This window comes from Gymnoscopelus microlampas (assembly GCF_963454915.1).
Source record: "Gymnoscopelus microlampas genome assembly, chromosome: 6".
Taxonomy (NCBI): Eukaryota; Metazoa; Chordata; class Actinopteri; order Myctophiformes; family Myctophidae; genus Gymnoscopelus; species Gymnoscopelus microlampas.
The window spans coordinates 54,034,043-54,058,811 of NC_139943.1; the positions used below are offsets into that span (position 1 = coordinate 54,034,043).

At 41.2% G+C, this 24,769-nt stretch overlaps 1 long non-coding RNA gene across 4 annotated transcripts in view; it reads right to left on the minus strand.

The window, feature by feature from the left end:
• The window catches only part of LOC311046537, a 28,508-nt gene extending 5,503 nt beyond the window's left edge, over positions 1-23,005 (minus strand). Inside the window, exons 1-4 of one of the 4 annotated variants that reach the window (XR_014600895.1) lie at positions 22,909-23,005; positions 22,565-22,646; positions 21,665-21,804; positions 19,603-19,667 (exon numbers count right to left, since the gene is read on the minus strand). This is a non-coding gene — a long non-coding RNA (uncharacterized lncRNA). Of the gene's footprint in view, positions 1-19,602; positions 19,668-21,664; positions 21,805-22,560; positions 22,658-22,908 lie in introns of those variants that run through there. The other 3 variants (XR_014600896.1, XR_014600897.1, XR_014600898.1) reach the window with 3 other exon arrangements.
• Positions 23,006-24,769: the final 1,764 nt, after the last annotated feature.

Sequence of the window (24,769 nt, forward strand, 5' to 3'; positions counted from 1 at the left end):
CCAGTTGTCCAGGTGCCCACATGTCCATAGTGCCCAGTTGTCCAGGTGCCCACATGTCCCCAGTGCCCATTTGTCCAGGTGCCCATATGTACCTAGTGCCCAGTTGTACAGGTGCCCACATGTACCATAGTGCCCAGATGTCCATATTGCCCAGTTGTCCAGGTGCCCACATGTCCCTAGTGCCCTCATGTCTCCACCCCTAATTGCCCACTTGTCCAGGTGCCCACATGTCCCTAGTGCCCAGATGGTTTTAGTGCCCACCTCTCCAGTTGCCCACATGTCCCTAGTGCCCAGATGGTTTTGGTGCCCATCTCTCCAAGTGCCCACATGTCCCTAGTGCCCAGTTGTACAGGTGCCCACGTGTCCATAGTGCCCAGTTGTCCAGGTGCCCACATGTCCCCAGTGCCCAGTTTTCCAGGTGCCCACATGTACCTAGAGCCCAGTTGTACAGGTGCCCACATGTACCATAGTGCCCAGATGTCCAGGTGCCCAGTCGTCCAAAATAAGGTGCCCAGATGTCCCTAGTGCCCAGGTGTCCAGGTGCCCACATGTCTCTAGTGCCCAGATGTCTCCACCCCTAATTGCCCACTCGTCCAGGTGCCCACATGTCCCTAGTGCCCAGATGGTTTTGGTGCCCATCTCTCCAAGTGCCCACATGTCCCTAGTGCCCAGTTGTACAGGTGCCCACATGTCCCCAGTGCCCAGTTTTCCAGGTGCCCACATGTACCTAGAGCCCAGTTGTACAGGTGCCCACATGTACCATAGTGCCCAGATGTCCAGGTGCCCAGTCGTCCAAAATAAGGTGCCCAGATGTCCCTAGTGCCCAGGTGTCCAGGTGCCCACATGTCTCTAGTGCCCAGATGTCTCCACCCCTAATTGCCCACTCGTCCAGGTGCCCACATGTCCCTAGTGCCCAGATGGTTTTGGTGCCCATCTCTCCAAGTGCCCACATGTCCCTAGTGCCCAGTTGTACAGGTGCCCACGTGTCCATAGTGCCCAGTTGTCCAGGTGCCCACATGTCCCCAGTGCCCAGTTTTCCAGGTGCCCACATGTACCTAGAGCCCAGTTGTACAGGTGCCCACATGTACCATAGTGCCCAGATGTCCAGGTGCCCAGTCGTCCAAAATAAGGTGCCCAGATGTCCCTAGTGCCCAGTTGTCCAGGTGCCCACATGTACCTAGTGCCCAGTTGGCCAAGTGCCCACATGTACCTAGTGCCAGTTGTCAAGGTGCCCAGTTGTACCATAGTGCCCAGATGTCCCTAGTGCCCAGATGTCCAGGTGTCCAGTCGTCCCAACAATATGGTGCCCAGATGTCTCTAGTGCCCTCCTGACTTGATGTATTCGATTCATGTATTGGCCTTATGTTAATAATAATAATTATTAATAACATAAGGCCAATAAATAAATAATATTAATAAATAACAATAATAATAAATACAAATAATAATGATGAATCGTGTGTGTGTATATATATATATATATATATATATATATATATATATATATATATAGTAAATATAGTTCGTTTGCAGTTATATCCACCGTAATCACGCATACAATCGATGTAAAATATGTTTTAACATAAATATTGCGAGTGAAATGGTTTAATAACCAATAATAATCCATTTAAATAATGAACGATTATTTAAATGGACGATCAGAAATAACAGTTCCGGGCTTTGACAATAATTAACATTATTTTAATTAACTTAAGAATGATAATAATGTTTGTGACTTTGAACGTTTATGTAGATGTAGAATAAATTATGGCAGGCATGGCGAAACTTTAACCTGGTGTTTGCACTTCTACATTTACAGCCCGTACATCTACATAAACGTTCACATTTCAAATAAAAAGATACTAACTTATGACCACGGATGTTATAATTATATATGGTTTCTCAAAAGTACCCGTATTTTTTTTAATGTTCAATAAAAAACCTTTTAATCCAATTGCTGGCCATTTCTGCCATATGTTTTCACGTGACCCTATGGGTTGAGAGGTGTACTGCACTCACGCAACATTACAACTCTCTGATAAAATGGCCACCAATCAGATTAAAATACTTTTCATTAAAAAATACGGAAGATACGGGTACTTTTAAGGACCCGTACATAATTGCAACATTTGTGGCCATAGGGTCAGCACTTTTGAACGTTTATGTAGATAGATAGATAGATCATAAAACATTTTTTTGGTCCTCTTTTTGTCAGATCTTTATTGACACTGAAAAATACATCGCAGAATGCAGGAAGTAATCTGACGTGACGTCAGGGGGTTGGAAAAGTTAAACAAATCTATCGTTCTCAACAAACACTTATCGAAAAATGATCAACAAAATATGAAAATGCACAGAATATTTCCAGGTTTGTTTGGGTGGTGACGTGTGTTATGTTGCATTTAAACCACAGCTTTTAACGCATGTTGTCTATTCAGCTATGTATCTCAATGGAGCTACCCTAAAGTCACATTATGACTGCTGGGAAGTCACATTATGACGTTGGGCAGTCACAATGTGACTAGAAGGCGTTCTGCAAAAAAGTCAATATGTGACTTCGGGGCAGTGAGACTGTGTTGCCTCGGAACACAGATGCCTACTCAGGGCTATGTTGCGATCAGCGTCACCATGAGGCCGATTTGAAACATTTGGGGTGCCATTATTTCTTTCTTGGGCTGTATGGAGTGTGTGTCCAAAGTTTCTCGCAAATCGGACACTGTGTTCATGATTTGTACAAAACCGGCCCTTCCTTGAAAGCAAATAGCCAAATAGTCTGACTACAGACATAGGGCTGATAAAAAAAATGAATCATGATGATAATAATAATAACTAGAAAAAGTGCTCCTCGGAGCACAACTCTCCGCCAGAAGACTTGTGTTGGTTCGAAGGTCGCGAAGGTCGCTATCCCTCTTGTATATGAAAGTGTCCTATCCATCCTGTCTGGGTAAGTGTCCTCTTCCGTTCATTCTGTGTAAGTGTCCTATCCCTCCTGTCCTATCCGTCCTGTCTATGTAAGTGTCATATCCCTCCTGTCTATATAAGTGTCCTATCTGTCCTATCTGTCCAATAAGACAGATAGGAACAATTGGACCGCGACTACTTGACTACTTCCGGTTCGAAGGTCTGGGAGTGAGCTAGTGGCCGGATTTTCGGTATTGGAATCTGGCTTATCACAGTGACACATGTATTTATAGGTCGCTATCCCTCTTGTATATGTAAGTGTCCTATCCAACCTGTCTGGGTAAGTGTCCTCTTCCGTTCTGTCTGTGTGAGTGTCCTATCCCTCCTGTCTGTATAAGTGTCCTATGTCATATCCCTCCTGTCTATATAAATGTCCCATTTCATGGTTCCCGTCTTACCTCACTCTGACAGTGGCAGAGACACTGTCAGAGTGATGCCATGTATATATAGGCCCGGTGGCGTCAATCAGATCACAGTATTTCACGTGTCACGTGAGGCTTGACCAATCGGTGTGTCATGTTTAGAAAGTGAAAACGCAGTGATAACAATACTCTCCTGGCGGAGAGTAATAATAACAATAATAATAAGGGTAATAATAATAATAAGGGTAATAATAATAATAATAATAATAATAATAATAATAATAACTAGAAAAAGTGCTCCTCGGAGCACAGGTCTCCGCCAGGTCAGGTACGTTATTCTGGCCTCCTGGTGGCGCTATAATAGGCCAATGTGAAAAGGGTGCCATTTATTCTTAGGTCTTTAACGGCAATCAGACACTGCATTCATGATTTGAGGCATTTTGTTCCAAAAATGTTTTTTTGCTAAATTAGACCTGCTGGTGGCGCTATAACAGGCCAATGTGAAAAGGGTGGCATTTCTTCCTCGGCCTAGTGGGAATGTGTGTGTGAAATTTCACGGAAATCGCAAGCTGCATGCATAGTTTGAGGCATTTTGTTCAAAACGGACCAATCCTGCAAACTTTGGAAGCCAACCATAGGCAATCAGGATGGAATATGGGAAATCGGACAGATCCGTGTTGATCACATGACTATAGAGATACTGTGTACCGATTTGCATGATATTTGAATAAAATCTGTAGGAGTAATGTAAAAAAATGTGTTTTGCACAAATCGGCCTCCTGGTGGCGCTATAACAGGCCCATGTGAAAAAATTGGGCCAGAGGTTCTGAATTGGCATCCAGGGAGTGTGTGTGCACAGTTTCGGAGCGAACGGACCAACGGTGCCGGAGATTAGCTGGTAACACACACACAGGACACACACACACACACACACACACACACACACACACACACACGGACGGACGGAAGGACGGACGGATGGTAAAACATACTTTCTCGCCATGCCTTCGGCCTGGCGGAGACAATAATCATGATCCAAGGAATCCAGAGAGGGTAGATATTTGATTGTATAGAGTTATAAGTCAAAGTGTGAATTGACCTGTTATAGTGCCACCATGTGCCCTCCAACTCCATTGGATCCTCAAAATGTCATTCTAATCAATGATGGACAAAAACAACTATCTCCACTTAATGGTCAAAAACCTCCTAACTCACTTGAGCTGGATTAGGGTAAAGTGTTGATAATATAGGGGCACATGCAAGTATCTGACAATGTATAAAGTCACAACAACACCATCTTTGATGAGGCAGTGTTGTGTTGTTTTAAAAACATCATTCATTTCCTGAAAAGTTAATATTTTGGACATAGTTGGTTTCTGCCCGACAGCAAAGACAGACTCCTCTCTCATTCCAATACGGAAGCAAAAAGGGTGTCACATAACAATAACAATTACACAATACATAATAAAATGCAACATACCTGACACAGAATGTCATAAAACACTCGTCTCCAGGTTAGTGTGTTTGCAGGGTATGGACTCTCTCTAAACAAAGTTAAACAAACATAAGTAATTAGCAACTCCAATTCTTATGTTGTTACAGTATGCAGTGAAGAAGTCAAAAGACACCCACCTTCCAACACGGAAACACAAAGTGAGGAGCTGGACTTGTATGCAGAGGACAGGGGGACGGGGGCTAGGAGCTCTGACTACTAATGCACTATGTATCATTATACCAGTGATGGAAGAAGTACTCAAAATGTTTACAAGAAATGCACTTAAGACCCAAGTACTCAAAATGTTTACAAGAAATGCACTTAAGACCTCTGGTGATTAGTAGTTTCGTTCCCTATCTATGTTGAATGCACTTATTGTAAGTCGCTTTGGATAAAAGCGTCTGCTAAATGACTGTAATGTAATGTAATGTAATGTTTACTTCAGTAAAAGTATCAATACCACAATGTAAAAAATGTACTTGGGTAAATTAAAGTTCAAAGGTATCGGCATCAAAATGTACTGTAAAGTACTAAAAGTAGGCTATATATATATATTGTGCAAAATATCCCATTTCAGAAAAAAAGGAAAATAGGAGATCTACAAGCCCACAACACGCTTGTAGATTGGCTATTTTCAAATTGCCAAAGTATATATTAAGACTGAAGTGGTTAATGTATGTTTTGTAATAATAATCAAAATAACTACAAACTCAAGTTTTCAATTGTAGAGGAGTAAAAAGTACAATATTTTAATGTAATGGAGGTAGAAGTAAAAGTTGTAAATACTCCACTAAAGTTGAACTGCCTCAAAAGTGTACTTAAGTACAGCGCTTGAGTAAATGTCCTTAGTTACTTTCCACCACTGCATTATACACACAGACCGTGGAGAACACAGTCAGGTAGAAGCATCGATTTGTAACACATTTTGTATAATTATATATTACTAGAGTTTCGGGGGGCTACGCCCCCCTCAACCCCAGCCGCGCACGGGGCCCAGCGTGGCCGTGTGTATATTGGGGGACCCAAATCGCCGGAGTGAAACTGTGGAAAAAAAATTTTGAAAAAGGAAAAAATGTGAAGAAATAATATTTGTTATGTTTCAGGGGGTCCACAGGGGGTCCGCGGACCCCCTGATGGTCCACTGACCCCCTGTGGAGTGTTGGGACGCGCGGGGACACCTCTGGAACATTGCGGACCATTTCGGTGTTTTTTTTTTTTTCATGAAGGTGGTTGCTTGTTTCTGGCGCAGGCTGTGCAAACCTGGCAACCCAGCGCATGCTGCCGCACGTTGAAGTGGCGTAGCGTCATGAGGGTCAGTGGGGCCGTGGCTCGGTCAGTGAAGACCCTGTAGTGCGGATGATATGTGGCATAGAGGGGCAGATTGTAAATCCACAGAGGAAACATCCGTGGGCTACCATTGGTTCAGCGATGTGTGCGGTCGCCCTGCGGCCCCTCCTCCTCCACCAATGTGCAGTATTGAGAGCCCTGACGTCACAACAATTGGAGCGATGGGCACTGCACTGTGGTTGGTTAGGGTACACCTAGGGCCCAGGTAGAACCCAGTTAAAGCCTGCATGGGCAAACCCAGTTAGGACCCGCCTTGGTCCCACATAAACATGGCTAGTTGGGGCCCACCTAAGGGCCAGGTAGAAGCTACTTATAGCCTGCATGGGCATCGCAGTTGGGACTGAAGTGGATGCCGCTGACATTGCTGACATGGGGTCCATATGGTTTAGCCCACCTTGAAACCATATGGGAACTACGCTGGCATGCTGGCTGTAATGCAAACGCTGCGTCATACCTGCAGTGTGTAGTTTGATGTTGTGTGTGTAGCAGATATACCTGCAGTGTGTAGATCAATGTCCATAGGAAAGTCAATGCCCAGCAGTGTTTTTTTTCCCCAGCAGAGTTTCTAGTGTCTCTGTGTCTCTGTGGAAGAGGTTGCACATGAACTCTGCAGCCGCACTGAGGCGCTCCAACACAAACACTCTGACATTAAGCTGCTTCACACAACAAACATCAGCACCACGCTGCTGTTTGTCCAAAGGACACAATATCGCCTCTCCCACCGACGTCATGTGTTCATTTATCGACAGCCGTACAGACTCCTTTTGACACATTTTACGTCGTTTATCCAGCTCTCACTGACTCTCCACATCGGGCTGTTATTTTGCTGCGAGCAAGTCAACGATGTGAGAGATTCAAACAGAATGGGGGGGTCCCAGATCAAGCTGTCTGCGATGCCATTGTCTGGAGACTGCTCTTAGCGTGACAGGACCAATGAGAGTGAGCGCTGTAGTTGTTGCTAAGATACGGTGGCGTCTCTGCCCCATAGCTTGTAGATCTCTCACACATGATTGGCGTAGGCTGCGTTGCCAGGTCTGACTTTGTGTCTAAGCAATGGTCGGCTTATTTTTGCGCGCCTTTGGGCTCGTTTGCATTGTGCGCACGGCAGCGCTTGTTTAGCGTACGTCAGCGCGACGTGGCAACGGACGTGGCAACGTGAAAGGTGATTGGCTGGTGAAAAGAAACACCCGAGGTTACACCAGAAATGGTGCCTGGAGAAAATGGTGACCAAAAAAAAAGTTTGGAAAAAAAGGAAAAAACCCCCGCAGCGGCTGGCTGCTGTTGTGGTGATGAGGTCGTGCGCACGGTAAACGGTACGAAGCTGCCTCCCCTTCCGTTTTGTCCGACATTTGGTGAGTAGAATTAATTATGTTGCGCGGTGGAAACGGTGTAGTGAGCAGTGAGATGTCCCCTACGCGAGGCGTAAATTCAGCGCGGCCGCCGTGGCGAGTCAGTAGGCGACATGTGGTCTGGCGGTGCGTTGTTTATTCGATAACAGAGCTGTGGGGTGTCGCCACCGAGGGTGCGGAAGTTGCTCGCCATTTATATAGTTAGATGAACAGATGATAAATGACACTGTTACAATAGCATTTTAGAAGCATGGCCTGATCCGTTTATACTGGATATGGTGGAATATTATGGTTGTTGCATTCTTTATAAAACAATTGATTGCTTTTAAATACAGTAGAAAAAAACAACACCACAACAAGATTATCTACAGGTACATTGGACCATGATAAACATTGCTAAAGGTAAACACTTAAGAATCAGCCGTACCTGTTTAAAAAACAAAATTGACTTCACAGTTGTACTGTGACCCAGATAATGGCTTTTATGTAAATCCAGCTTAGGCCTGTCCCCGACTAAGGATTTCTATAGTCGAATCTGATTGGCCAAATGTTGCCTATAGTCGACTAATAGTCGGCTAATGCAAAAAAAAAAAAAAAAAACCCTCAGTCGAATCATGCAAAAAAAGATATGCAATAGGGGAACATTCCATTTGGGCTGTAGGGGTGCTTAATGTTAGCCTCGCGTGGCCAGCCAACGAGGGCACTTTTTTTTTTGCACTGGCAGATTCGTCTGGTCCCAGGCTAGCTTAATGTCTGTTTTAACATAATATGCTTGCTTGGTTTCTCCCAAAAAATCATGATGTATATCATATTCTTGGCAAACTATTAGTTAATTGATGTAACAAATTAGGCCAATCTCTCAGTCAAATAATGATTAATATTTAAATAATTCAACTAAGAGATTGGCAGTCGACTCAGACTGATTAGTCGAATAATCGAGGTCCGGCATAATCCAGCTTGACAGACGTACAATACCAGGGACATTTAAGGTGGATGTTTGTGTGACAGGTGTGCCTACCTCTGTCAGTCTAACTGGCTGGGGTTGCACATCTATTGTTGCTGCGTTGTGTTCTGGTGTTGCTGGAAGGAAGGGGTCCGGACCACCAACCACACCAACCACACCAAATACAGAACTAGTTGTTCTGTCTTTACTGGCAGTGGATTGGTGGCTGTACAGTCATACACAAATAAACAAACAGTGTGAGTGTAAAGGTCAGCTACACACGAGGAACCCTCCTGCATATTGGGAAACACATCATCTACTATAAAAGTTGTAAAAGCGTAATTACAAACTTTATATTTGAACATAATATTCACAAGCTTACTAGTAGCATTTCGTTGCTGTCGGGCACAAACAAACAAACTCTGTTTTTCAACTTTAGTATTTTCTTTAATAAATCAGTGCCATTGAACACCCTTTACATTTAAATTATATTAAACGAATGAAAAGTATTAACATGCGCTTCTGACTAAACTCCTAACTCCATTGGATCCTCAAACTGTCATTCAAACCTCCTAACTCCAACTATGTTTTTTTTTCTTTCGTCTGACAAAAGAACTATCTCCACATTAATGGTCAAAACCCTCCCAACTCCACTTGAGCTGTGTTTGGGTAAAGTAATGATAATACAGTATAAGGAAACGTTGAAGTAGGCCTATCTGACAATGTATAAAGTCACAATACCAACTTTGATGAGGCAGTATTGTGAAAAGTTAATATATTTAGACATTGTTTTCTGCGTGACAGCAGAGATGTATAATTGGCATACTGCTGTAATAACAATGCTTACACATTGAAATTAAAATGATAATAAAGAAAATAAAGCATACCTCCTTTATATCAGTGGTTCTCAACTTTATCAGGTTCACAACGCATTTGGTTAAAGGCATTGTAGGGAACATTAAGCCTAAATTTAAAAAATATGTATATATATATTTTTTGCATTTTCTCCCCTCTATCAGCCACTATATAATGATGCTGGGGTGTTTTCCTTCATTGAAACACAGTCCTCTGTCTGAAATCCGTATTTTCCCTTCTGTTTATGTTCATGTTGTTTATGTCCGGGTCGTAAATTAACGCACGCATGTGCGTGTCCGTGCGCGTCCGTGCCCGTATCAACTTTTTACTTTCGGTTTTAAAACGCTCTCAAACTTCTTTTTTGAGGCACATAATTTACTTTTAAAAAATCGTTTGGATAGAATTTAGTTGTTTAGCTTCATATATGTGGTCAATTTATCATGAAAGAGCCTATTTAAAAATATAAATTCAGAGAACCGTAGGGTCGGGCATTTCCGCGAATTGTATCCGCATAAGGCAACCTATTTTGGGCATGACTCATTTAAAAAGTCCCCCCTGCGTCACCCCCTGGTGGTCGGGGAAAAGAACTGCTGGAGGGGCGGTGTTTGACAACAGTTTTTTTCTTTGATTATGTCTGAACTCCCTACAATGCCTTTAATGTTTGAGATTTTTTTTAAATATAGTTGGTTGATGACCTTTTGACTAAAATTGTCACTTTAGATACACTTATAATGTATGTTAGTTTGTTTACTGTTGCACATTAAGATAATCATCTGGGGACCCCCCAAAATCATTTGGTGACCCACAGGTTGAGAACCACTGCCGTAGAACACACCTACTGCATGCATGGAGTGAACAGTAATGTGCATAGGCTTTCACATCAACAAAGAGAGCTGTTAAAGCTACCTTGCCAAACAAATAACTAGTTAGAGCTTGATCTCCTCAAGTGACACTGTCCTCTGCATGGCCAGACACGTGTATATGATAACCATATAACGTACAATAAACAATCACCCACATTTGTAACTTGTACGCTAGAGTGGACTTACCTTCTATGTAATTAGATGAATATGTATTGTTATTGTAAGTCATTCATAACAGCAACAAAACAACAACTGGCACCAAAATACTGAAATATTAATGTAAACCGTACACAATATATACTTCAAAATACAAGAAAATCCAGTTCATCACACAAAATGAATGTGATTATGTTCATTACATAAATATGCTTATTGTATACTATTGAATAGTGATATTCAATGCAGAGTCTCGACATGTTAAACATTGGTAAAACATGTATTCACTTTGGCACATGGTGCATTTTCAGGCCTTTAGTGATAGTGAAGAGAGACAGGAAACACACACACACACACACACACACACACACACACACACACACACACACACACACACACACACACACACACACACAGCAAACTGTCCTGCGTACCTGAGTTCCACAGATGATGAGTGTCAGTCAGGAGGAGAGTGGTGTTATGATGATGGTCCAACGGTATCAGTCAGAATGGTGTTATGGTGATGGTGATGTTTCCACAACTCTGGCATGAACTGTTTAGAGGGCTGTTCTTATGTCCTTGCTTTGGATAAAGTCCTCCCTCTTCAACATCCCCCAACCCACTGTAGGTCATGTGATTTCAGAGAATCAGGCAGTTTTCTCAGCAACGATTATCATCAGTTTTCTTCCATATTAAACTAACAAACAGTAAATGAATGAATTACTGTGTCCACCCCTCCCAGACAGAACACATATGTTAGTAACAGTGGCCGGACAGTTGCATACTTTCACTTTCAGTTGTGTCCAGAGTCTTTTCTGTGAAATGGCCTGATTTGCTGTAAAGCATGCGGTACACACACACACACACACACACACACACACACACACACACACACACACACACACACACACACACACACACACACACACACACACACACACACACACACACACACACACACACACACACACACACACACACAGTCTGTGTACAGCTAATCTGTGTATGGCTTGATAATAGCAACACTGTGCACAAACACTCCCTGGATGCCAATTCAGAACCTCTGCCCCATTTTTTTTTTACATGGGCCTGTTATAGCGCCACCAGGCGCTATAACATTATTTTTTACAGTACTCCTACAGATTTTGTCCAAACATCACTCAGATCGATACACAGTATCTCTATAGTCATTAAACGAAACAGGTCTTTCAGATTTTTCATATTCCATACTGATTGGCTAAGATTGGCTTCCAAAGTTTTCAAGAGTGCTCTGTTTTAAAAAAATGCCTCAAATCATGAACAGAGCGCGATTTCTGTGAAATTTTGCACTAGGACATTCCCACTAGGCCGAGGTAAAAATGCCACTTGATTTTTTTTTATCAGCCTCACGGTGGCGCTATAACAGGCCGATTCGTGTTTTTACCTATAACTGCACCAATCTGTGTAAAACTTTGTATGCGCACTCCCTAGAGGCCAAAGAAAAATGTTTACCCTGCATTTATCACATCTGCCTATTATAGCGCCACCAGGAGGCCGAAAAAAAAAAAAGATATTTCTCCTTCAGATTTTATCCAAATTTCTTGCCAATCGGTACACATGATCTCTGTAGTCATGTGATCAGGACGGATCCGTTCGATTTTTCATATTCCATCCTGATTGGCTAGGATTGACATCTGAAGTTTACGGGAGTGGCTCATTTGGAACAAAATACCGCAAATCACGAACGCAGCGTCCGATTGCGGTGACTTTTTGCACGCACATTAGCACTATGTTGAGGAACAAACTACACTCTTTTAACATTGTCCTATTATAGCGTCACCAGAGGACGATTTTTGCAAAGCTTTCTTTTTATATTACTCCAACAAATGTATTCCAAACACCACGCAAATTGGTACACATTATTTCTATAGTCAAGTGATCAAGAAGGATCCGTCCGATTTTTCATATTCCATTCCGATTGGCGAATTCCGAACATTGCTGGCCCACAATTACCTCGCTGATCTGGCGGAGGCCTGTGCTCCGGGAGCACTTCTTCTAGTTCTTTCTTTGTTTAGCTTGTTGCAGTTGCATCTCCCCTTCCAATAAAGCAAGGGCAAGTGCACTCGGACGGACGTTTAATCCATTAAGACCGGGAACGCATCTGTGTCATTTTAAGAAAATAATAATAATAAATAAATAAATAAATAAATAAATAAATAAATAAATAAATAAATAAATAAATAAATAAATAAATAAATAAATAAATAAAAAAATATATATATATATATATATATACAAAGATTTGCACACATTTAAGATTTTTCAAAAATATTTAAAAAATTGCAGATCTACAAGCTCATAGCGTGGCACCGAGTGCCGTGCTATGAGCTTGTAGATCTGCTATTTTTTGAATAGCCAAATAAATCTAAAATGACACAGATGCGTTCCCGGATTGAATGGGTTAAATGTAAGAGGTTGAGTGATTGACACGATGCCTCTCTGTATTGCACGTGACCTGATGAATTGATGTGCGGGGCTTGCTATTATTGAAAAAAAAAAGAAGAAATTCACAGTTGCTAAGACATCCTTTGTTGAAAACCTTCACCCGTTTTTGTCAAAACTTTCAACAACAACGAAAAAAAACAAAACATTAGCAAAACCTCTGACTCTTTTGGCAAAATCAAACAATTTGCATAAAACAAACCCATTTAATCTGTGCTCAAATTCAAACAATGCTTAGACGCTACATCAAAAAACTGAGAACACAGCGTTCAGGGCATGTAGTTATACGTGCATTTTCTTTATTGTATATAAAACACATTTTGCAATACAAAAAAAGTATAGTAATCACAAGTTAGAACTGTGAACTACTGCAAGAAGAAACACTTGCAGTAGTTTGTATATTCAGCACGTGCATAAAAATACAGTCAGCCCAAAGAACAAAGACAACTCTAAATGAAAAGTATATTCAGCACGTGCATAAAAATACAGTAAGCCCAAAGAACAAAGAAAACTCTAAATGAAAAGCCCATTACATGTTGTGCAACGGACAAATCAAAGTCCAGCTAGTGACATGGGCCAGGTTATGACTGTACACCAGTGTTAAAGGGATAGTTCACCCCCCCCAAAAAAAGTTCGATTAGTCACCCAATGGTGACTTGAATTCATGGGTATATTTTTGCATTGTCGCATTCCTAAGCCAACAATTTGATGACCAGCAGGCCGGTAGACAGTGGTTCCGGTTGGAAAGAGTCTCCTTTGTGTCTCCTACCGGAACCGCTGCGGGTCATCACAATATTGGCTTAGAGGAATGCGACAAAAACAAAAAAAATATCCATGAAAGTCTCCATGGGGTGACTAATTGATAGGAACAAAATCATTTTGTAGGTGAACTTTCCCTTTAATGTTGATAGCAAATGTTGATGTAGTTTTAGTCGTATAGTCTTTAGTCTTTTGAATTAAATTCCATTAAGTTTTAGTCATATTTTAGTCATCTGTAATGTTTTACTTTTAGTCTAGTTTTAGTTGACAAAAAATGCTGTGAGATTTTAGTCAACTAAATATACAGTTGATTTAGTACACTGTTTCCGAAACATGACAACATGATATGATAACATGATTGAAACAAAATTACTCATATGATTTTTTCTATTTTTATCCCACGATTGTGTAACCCCATTTTTTACACCCAGTGCCAATTGTCTATGTAATCCTGGGCACTATACTCCCTCTGCCAACCTAGGGAGGCCAGGGCCGAGCTCATGTCTCCTTCAATGCATCAGAGCCTACTGACCTTCTTATCACCTGACAGGGGAGAGTTTCCCCGGTTGGACGTAGCCCCAAGCGGCCGCAGCGCCCCCCCCCAGCGTCCCCTTCGGGAATCGAACCCAGGACTTTCTTGCTGTGAGGCGACAGCGTTACCGACTGCGCCACTGGGCCCCCACTATACATTATATACATATTGATTTGATGATTTTGTTTTTTGAATTGATCATTGCAATGCTGTGAATGCCTTGGATGTGGACTAGGATACTGTTAGCCTGCCCCAGCGCGTCTGATATCTGGTCAAGAGGGGCGGATTCAAAATCTCCGGTGAAAACAACAGGCGAAAACAATTGGTTCACCGATCTTTGTTTTTGAGCAAAACGCGAAGGAAAGTAAAAGCCTGGAGATCGAGGCTAGCAGTGGCGTGCACAGACATTTTGAGGGGCAGGAGCTCAAGTAAATTATACTTTTTTTTGTTTACTTGGTCTGCTCTTTTTTCCCTCTACACCTATACCTCTTTGCCAAAAATAGCCGATCTACAAGCCCAACGCCTCGCGCTAAAGTTCTCCTCAGAAAAGGGATGCTAGGTTTCGAGTGGTTATGGTAAAAAGAAAAATCATATCACATAAAGATTTGGCGGACCCCCTGTAGTAACTCTGAGGACCCCCTAGGGGTCCCGGACCCCCTGTTGAAGACCTGTAAACTGAAAACAAAAAAAACTTTTTTTTTTCCCCCAAAAGGGCACTTCTGGTCAAGAGGGCAAAGGGCAGGTGCTCTAGCACCACCTAGAGTCTATCTGTGCACGTCCCTGGAGGCTAGGATACTGTTAACTCAACCCGCTTTACTGTCTGAGTTACAAGGCCGGGCGACCGTGATGTCTGACTGGAACTGGACCAAAAGATGTCTTTGACCGGTGGAATCCAGAGACGGTGGAACGTGATGCAGTTATATGAACGTATACAGGGATTTTAAAACAACAAAGACTAAGAAATACAATTATAATTACACTTATTTGGATGGTGAAATAGATGGTGGAAGTGTGAAGTTGCACAATGCACATATTGTATGCTGTTTATTGTTACCAGTTACCACCTGTAAACAATACATTTGTGCACTTATAGATACACAGTAGATACAATGTATCTTGCACATTTTTCATGTTGATGCTACTACCGTGACTACTTGCTACTGTAGTATAATACATATATAGATAGTAGATATAGATATACAGTAGATATAGATATAGATACAAGGTATCTTGCACATTTTTCACTGTGCAGTGGTGGAAAAAGTACTATTTTTTTTTTACTTAAGTAAAAGTATCAATACTGCAGTGTACTCTGTTACAAGTAAAAGTCTGGAATTAAAAATGTACTTGTGTAAAAGTACAAAAATATTGGTATCAAAATGTACTTAAAGTACCAAAAGTAGAAAGTACTCATTATGCAGAGGGTCCCATTTCACAAGTTTTCAAATGTATACAAATCTAGATAGATCGGCTATTTTCAAATGGCTGAAAAGTATATAGGGGCTGAAGTGGTTAGTGTGTTTTCGTAATAATAATCTAAATCTACTAGTAACTAGTTGAAAACTAGTAACTAAAGTTTTCAAATAATTGTAGTGAAGTAAAAGTACAATATTTGCCTCTGAGATGTAGTGGAGTAGAAGTAAAAGTACCGAAAATTGGAAATACTCCAGTTAAGTAAAAAATACCTCAAAGTACTTGAGTAAATGTACTTAGTTACTGTACCTTACACCACTGCTACTGTGACTACTTGCTACTGTAGTAATAAACGCCTCGGCTCTCACTTATTCCTCAAATACAAACCCCTCAGGTAGAGGGTGGCTTGCTGTGCGTTGGCCTGGTTGGTTATCATTGGGTTTCCACTATGCTGGTGGGTTATAATAAGATATATGGTATAATGTTTATTTAGGTAAATGCCTATTTTCCATGTTAGTGATGATGTTGTGCAGCCTCGCCGTTCTCAGGGTTCTGAAAGAGGCCATGCCTGGGGAGATGGGGAGGGAGAGGGACAACAGCAAGGACACTCGCACACTGGCTGACTGGGCACGCACGTGAATATTTTGTGACACGCACAATGAAGTAAGCCACACGCACGCACATACGTGATCACACGCACGCGCACACACACACACACACACACACACACACACACACACACACACACACACACACACACACACACACACACACACACACACACACACACACACACACACACACACACACACACAGTCTCAGTCACAGACCCCCTCCCATGGTGGTGTAGACGCGATAGTATGTGCGCTAGACCAACGGGATTGGTGCCTAAACCGAGCCTTGTCACCTGGATCGAGGGTCACATTAAATTCAAAAGTGTAGACATTATAGTCTGGTACATCCAGGTAATTGCCGCTTTCCTGGTAGAAACTAACGACCCACTGCCACTGATCAGATCTGTAGACCGCCTCTTTTGCAGAGGAGAGGATATCAATCCAAACTTTATTCTCCGACTCATTATTCCGGTCAGTGGTGAAAATCTTTTTTCTGTAAAAGTGGACACAGGCCTTGCCATCCTTGACAAACAGTTGGAGACTATCTCTGTCTCCTCTATAGCCTATAGTGACGGGCAACTGACCATTAGCATCATGAAACTCCGGTCCCCTCGATAGTTCATCCCCCACAGTTATTTCATTATACTGAATGACGGATTTCTTGGCTTCATGCAATCGGACCTGAAGGCCACCATTCAGGACAACTAGTGTGTCGTAACACCCCGAAGCTTCGTTGTAAACGTACTTGTCGGTAAGGAGAGTTGTTGAGTTGATGTCCTTAAAAAGCACCAAGTACACACCGCGCTCCAGGAGTCTGCTTGGAATGTCCCTCCAGCAAATCCTGGCCCTTCCGTTGCAGGCACCTACCACCTTCAGTTTGATCTTCCTCAAATCACAATCATTAACCTGACTCGTTGCACCGCGACCACTGACGGAACGAGGAATGCGGCTGCATGTTTGGGATGGGAAGATGGTGTCGACGTTAGTGCCCTGGAGCGCTCTCAACAGGCCAAGAGCGATAAGGTAGGTGTTGTCTGTATCAAAGTGTGGGCTACCTAGAAGGTGCTGTGTGATGTAGACCTGGTCAATGATGGTCCTGTTCCAGACTCTCATAATGATCCTATCCCTGTTATTTTCTCTGTTTCGCCCTGAGTTGTAGTAGTCTTCGGTCACGGAAGATGGAAGCATCATACAAGTGTTGTGTAGATTTAGATTTCCTAAAATGTGGTAATCTGCTATGGGGTACTCTATGGCGGGCAGCAGAAGTCGGTCATTGTTATCAGGGCGGTTGAAAAAACGGTGGATTCCATAATCTCCTCTGTATGGATCAAATCTCGCTCTTATATTGTTATAGTTGTTTATTTGAATGTTGTTGGCGAAAAAATGTAGCAGCTGCCGCCCGTGCCGTGGATATGTGCTGCCAAAGTTTGTATTTTTTAGCCCTTTGATGGAGTTGATCGTACTTATTGCACGGAATGCAGACACAAAACCAAGGAAGGAAATGAAAATCAAAAAGCATCCGTGTGCTTTCTCCATCATGCTGAACCTGGGGAAAGAGTTAGAATCCTTAATACTTGAATACTTGAAAATGCCTTTTCTATTTGCTTTCATTCAAACACAACACAATGAAACAAAAGTTCAAAACCAAAACCAGAAAATTCACTCCTCGGAGCGCAGATCTCCATCAGCCGGGTTACCTACTGTATACTCAGGGCTGTGTTGCGACCAGTGTCACCATGAGGCCTATTTGAAACATTTTGGGTGCCATATCTTTCTTGGTCTATTTGGAGTGTGCATGCAAAGTTTCACACAAAACGGACACTGTGTTCATGATTTGTGCAAAACGGGCGCCTCCGGCAAACTTTGAAAGCAAATAGCCAATGGGAATGGAATCCGTAAGATCTGACAGATACATCTTGATCACCCGACTACAGACATAAGGCCGATAAAAAGTATTAATGATGATAATGATAATAATAGCACAATGATCTAGTCCGGAGGAATTGGGCGTGGCCTATACGGCTGTTGCGTTATGATCAAAGGAATCCAGAGAGGGTAGAGTTTTGGCCTATGATTCAAGAGTTATAGGTCAAAACGTGAATTGACCTGTTATAGTGCCACCATGAGGCCGATTTGAAACCTTTTGGGTGGCATTTCTTCCTTGGCCTGATGGAAATGTGCTCGCAAAGATGAGCTTTTCACAGATGATCGACAGCCCGGACGAACAGACGGCGAGAAAACTATATCTCTCGCCATAGGTCGTTCCGGCCTAGCCTGGTAAACCCTCCCTCCGGAAATCTCATTTGCATTAAATCAAATGCAAATGAGATTTCCGGAAGGGGGGGGTTTACCAGGCTAGTTCCGGCCTGGCGGGGATAAAAAATAATGAAGGACCTTCCTGTTCTACGGTAATAATGCACTAACTGTCTGAGCAAACATCATCATCTTCAATTTTATCAGGTAATTATGTAACCTCGCGTCACCAGTCTTTCCACCTCGGAGGAAAGCCTGGTATGCGTTATTAAAGACCTGTGTGATCCGGGCTAGGCCACGCCTACTGAAAAAAAAAGAAGAAGATAATTATCTTTTCGGATTTTACCCATCCGGTTTTGCGGAGCCGCTTTGTTTTGGTTCCCCAATCCCTATTTAAATGGAATAGAATTTCCCCGTGGGATAATACAGACGCTAAATAGTCTCCGGAAAATACACTCACATTTATATTTAAAAAATAAGCTAAACTACGCCACATCAAGGATTTTATTATGACGGACCTATTTTGGGGTGAAGTCTTTCCGGATTTGCAGTTCCGGCCGCGTGATGACGCGGATGACGCGACTGGTGACGTAGGGTTACTCCCGCTCCCGACCGGATCATAGACCCGAAAAGGTATGCTTCCCAGGCTAGGTAATATGAGGGAAATGTAAAATCATCAAATCATGTCACATGTTTTAAGTGTAGCCTTTTCTGTGTTGTGTTGAATGGCCCAAGATGAATCTCCTTGGAGACAATTACCATTTATTCTGCATCTGATACACGTCTCCAGGTTAGTTTGTTTGCAGACCGTGCATAGCGTTACTGTCGGGTGCATACCTCCTATCTTCGTATTTCAACTTTTTTAAATTGTCTTTAATACATCAGTGCTATTGAATGAACACCCAATAGGTCTGTGTGTGGGTTTTACAAATATTGAACCAATGAAAAGTATTTCTTCTGACTAAACCTCATAACTTGGATCCTCAAACTGTCAGTCAAACCACCTAACTCCAACTCTTTTTTCCAACTTTTCAACTTTAATGAGGCAGTGTTGTGTCGTTTTAAAAACCTCATTCATTTCCTGAAAAGTTAATAATTTGGACATAGTTGGTTTCTGCCCGACAGCAGAGATAGACTCCTCTCTCGTTCCAATACGTAAGCAAAAAAGGGTGCCATATGACAATAACAATTACACAATACATAATAAAATGCAACATACCTGACACAGAATATCATAAAACACTCGTCTCCAGGTTAGTGTGTTTGCAGGGTATGGACTCCTCTCTAAACAAAGTTAAACACACACTGCAGAAGTAATTGGCAACTCCAATTCTTATGTTGTTGTACAGGGGAGAAATCAAAAGACACCAACCTTGTTCCAGTGGTGGAAAAAAGTACAAATGTTCTACTTAAGTAAAAGTATCAATACTGCAATGTACTCTGTTACAAGTAAAAGTCCGGAATTCAAAATTGTATTGAGTAAAAGTACAAAAGTATTGGTATCAAAATGTACTCAAAGTACAAAAGTAAAAGTACTCATTAGGCCTATTGTCCTATTTGTTCTATTTCAAGTTTTCAAATATATAAAAATCTTTTGAAAATAGCAGATCTACAAGCTTACGAGCTTGTAGATCTGCTATTTTCAAACGGTCAAAATATATATAGGGCTGAAGTGGTTAATGTATGTACTCAAGTACAGTACTTAAGTAAATGTAATTAGTTACTTTCCACCACTGCCTTGTTCCAACACGGAAACATAAAGTGAAGAGCTGGACTTTTATACGGAGGACAGGAGGAGGCGGGCTTAAAGTGGCTCTGACTACTAATGCAATGTATCATTATACCAGTGATGGAAGAAGTACTCAAATGTTTTACTCAAGTCAAAGTATCAATACCACAATGTAAAAATAGTCTGTTAGAAATCAAGGTTCGGTATTCAACTTTTTTACTTGAGTAAAAGTACAAAGGTATCGCATAAATATGTACTTAAAGTACAAAAAGTAAAAGTACTCATTGTGCAGAATATCCCATTTCACAAGTTTTCAAAATGCATAAAAGTTGTAGATAGCAGATCTACAAGCCCACAACATGTTGCAACGTGTGTATATATATATATATGTATATATTAAGGCTGAAGTGGTTAATGTATATTTTGTAATAATAATCAAAATCAAAGTAGGCCTAACTAGAAACTCAATGTTGTAGTGGAGTAAAAAGTACAATATTTGACTGTGAAATGTAATGGGGTAGAAGTAAAAGTTGTAAATACTCCACTAAAGTAGAACTGCATCTGCCTCTAAAGTGTACTTAAGTACTTACTTACTTAGAGTAAATGTACTTAGTCACTTTCCACCACTGCATTGCACACGGACCATGGAGAACACAGTCAGGTAGAAGCATCGATTTGTAACACATAATTTATAATTATATATTATGAACAGAACATAAATGATAAATTACACTGTAACATAAGCATTTTAGAAGCATGGCCTGATCAGTCATTACTGCTATATTGTGGAATATTATGATGTTGCATTATTTATAAAACAATTGATTGCTTTGAAATAAAGTAGAAAAAAAAACAACTTAACAAGATTATCTATAGGTATATTAATATTGGACCATGATAAACATTGCTAAATAGTCGTCCACTCAGGCTGTTGTGAACACCCCAGACAGTTTTTAAGTTGCTTGATTCAGTATTTAGATATTTGATATTCATTTTATCTGACACGCCCCCTTCCTATACAAACCCATTATAACTTCAAACAAAATTTTAACCATGATAGATTCATCAAGAACACCTGTCCTTGGTTCTGGTGACTCATACTGCCCTCCTAATACGTGAAGGGGCCATGTTTTTTCAATAACTTTTTTCATAAAAAAAATAATAAAAGATTTGGAAAAATTAAACATTTTAATACAATAAATACATTTTATAAAATAAATGAAAGTAATCGAAAAACACGGCCCCCTCACATATTAGGAGGGCGGTATGGGAAGAAGAAGGGGGCGTGTCTGATAAAATGAATACCAAATATCTAAATACTGAATCGAGCAACTTAAAAACTGTCTTGGGTGTTCACAAAAGCCTGAGTAGATGATAAAATTCCCCAACATTTGTTTGAAAGTGAAATATCCCTTTAAGGTAAACCCTAATGAATCAGCCATCGTTTATAAACTAAATTGACTTCACAGTTGTACTGTGAGCCAGATAATGAAGTCCAGCTTGACAGACGTACAACGCCAGGGACATTTAAGGTGGATGTTGGTGTGCCTACCTCTGTCAGTCTAACTGGCTGGTTGCACGTCCGTTAAGCCCTGGCAACAGTCTGCTGCGTTGTGTTCTGGTGTTGCTGGAAGGAAGGGGTCCGGACCACAAGTAGCTGCTGGTTGTTCTTTACTGGCTGTGGATTGGTGGCTGTACAGTCAAACACAAATAAATAAACTCTGAGTGTAAAGGTCAGCTACACACAAGGAACCCTCATATTGGGAAACACATGTCTACTATAAAAGTTGAAAAAGTGTAATTACAAACTTATATAATATATATATATTTGAACATAAGACACCTCTGCAATATTCACAAGCTTACTAGTAGCATTTCGTTGCTGTCGGGCACAAACAAACTATCTCTGTTTTTCAACTTTTATTTTCTTTAATAAATCAGTGCTATTGAACACCCTTTACGTTTAAATGATATTAAACCAATGAAAAGTATTAAAAAGCGCTTCTGACTTAACCTCCTAACTCCATTGGATCCTCAAACTGTCGTTCAAACCTCCTAACTCCAAATACCTTTTTTTTCTTTTCGTCTTCTTTGATGGACAAAAAAACTACTATCTCTACATTAATGATCAAAAACCTCCCAACTCCACTTGAGCTGTAATGATAATATAAGGAAACATTCTAGTATTTGACAATGTATAAAGTCACAATACCAACTTTGATGAGGCAGTATTGTGAAAAGTAAATATTTTGGACATTGTTTTCTGCGTGACAGCACAGATTTATAATTGCATACTGCTGTATAACAATGCTTACAAATTGAAATGAAAACGGTAACTGTATGGAGAAAATAAAGCATACCCACTCTACTATATCAGTGGTTCTCAACTTTTTCAGGTTCACAACGCATTTGGTTAATGTTTGAGATTTTTTGAGTGGTGCCAAGGACTGACCGTGTGTGTTTGTCCCTCCGTCCGTCTGAGCACGGCCTCAACAGCTGCGGCTGATTGCAACACAAAGATGCAACCAGTTACACTAATTAAACACAAACAGGAGTGCAACACATGCGCCACGACGTACACACACACACACACACACACACACACACACACACACACACACACACACACACACACACACACACACACCCAATCTACAATTAAAAATACGTAAAAGTCAGTAAAAACACTTTAAAGTACCTACAATGAGTAACAATACTTATAAGGTGTTACATACAATGAGTAAAAATACTTAAAAGTCATCAAAGTCTGTAAACACACCAAACTGTCCTGCGTACCTGAGTTCCACAGATGATGAGTGTCAGTCAGGAGGAGAGTGGTGTTATGATGATGGTCCGACCAACGGTATCAGTCAGAATGGTGTTATGGTGCTGGTGATGTTTCCACAACTCTGACATGAACTGTTTAGAGGGCTGTTCTTATGTCCTTGCTTGGATAAAGTCCTCCCTCTTCAAAATCACCCAACCCACTGTAGGTCATGTGATTTCAGGGAATCAGACGGTTTTCTCTACAACAATTAACATCAGTTTTCTTCCATATTAAATTAACAAACAGAGTCAATTAATGACAGCTCAAAATGTTCCAAAGATAAAGGTGCCTAATCTTTCACGGTATTTTGGACCACGGCAAAGGTGCTTTGATCATCTCTATTGTTTTCCCTTAGTCACAGTTATCAGTGAAGAAAGCAAGCCACTTTTTTTGAACAGAACAGGTTCTTGGGAGCTGGGAAGGGCCAGCTTCCACACCATTATGTTGCGTCTCGGATCCCCTTGGCCGGAGCGTAACACTGGCGGAGACAATAACCTTTTCAATGCAAACCGATCCGTGTGAATACAACAATAGAAAAGGAAATGTTATCCGATCTTTGTGAATAAAATGATAGAGACAGCTTTGGTAACATTGTGGGAATAATATGTTGACCTAATAAGTTTTACAAGCTGACATTGTTCTTCCTCTTGTTTACGACCAAAGCTTTCTGGGACACAGCCTGTTATTGGTATCTTAAGTATCATGGATATATTGTGAGATTTTCTTTAATTGTTTTATTTAGCAGGGTTTGTTGTTAGTTTAATGGAAGGGAAGAGCTGTCTTGTCAGTGTCTGCGAGAGAAATAAGCAACCAGCTCAATGAAAACTATTCCAAAAGAAGCGACTATTATTAGAGGCCAAATGAGCACTTTAAACCTATACACATAGGCTTTTGAAAATAGCAGATCTTCAAGCTCACAACAATACGTTGTGATACAATGTGAACACCATTTTCACTATGCGGGGTCACTCAAGTGCAACATTTGCAAATTCTAGTTTTGTATTTGGTAATATATAATAGGTCTATATCCCTAGATCATTGGTTCTCAAAGTGGGGTCCGGGGACCCCTAGGGGTACTTGAGGGGGTTCCAGGGGGTCCCCAGCAAAATGTGTTAATATAGCGTCACAATCATTTTTACCTTTTATACTTTGGCTATTCAAAAATAGCAGATATACAAGCTCATAGCGCGGCACCGAGTGCCGCGCTATGAGCTTGTATATCTGCTATTTTTGAAAAATCATGAAAATGTGTGCAAAACTTTCATATATATTTTTAAGCGAACATTTGTAACTCAAATCTTTGCTTCTGGGGGTCCCCTGGAACAACATATTTTGAGATGGGGGTCCGCGGCCAAATACATATCATTACGGGGGTCCTTGACATGAAAAAGTTTGAGAACCACTACCCTAGATGATATTTGATCATGATAGTCTTTCCCAAGTGGTAGCTTAGTCACAGTTATCAGTGAAGAAAGCGTGCCACTTTTTTTGAACAGAACAGGTTCTTGGGAGCTGGGAAGGGCGGTCTGATATGATAGAGACAGCTTTGGTAACATTGTGGGAATAATATGTTGACCTAATACGTTTTACAAGCTGACATTGTTCTTCCTCTCGTTTATGACCAAAGCTTTCTGGGACACAGCCTGTTATTGGTATCTTAAGTATCAGGGATATATTGTGAGATTTTCTTTAATTGTTTTATTTAGCAGGGTTTGTTGTTAGTTTAATGGAAGGGAAGAGCTGTCTTATCATTGTCTGCTAGAGAAATAAGCAACCAGCTCTAGGAAAACTATTCCAAAAGAAGGGACTATTATTATAGGCCAAATGAGC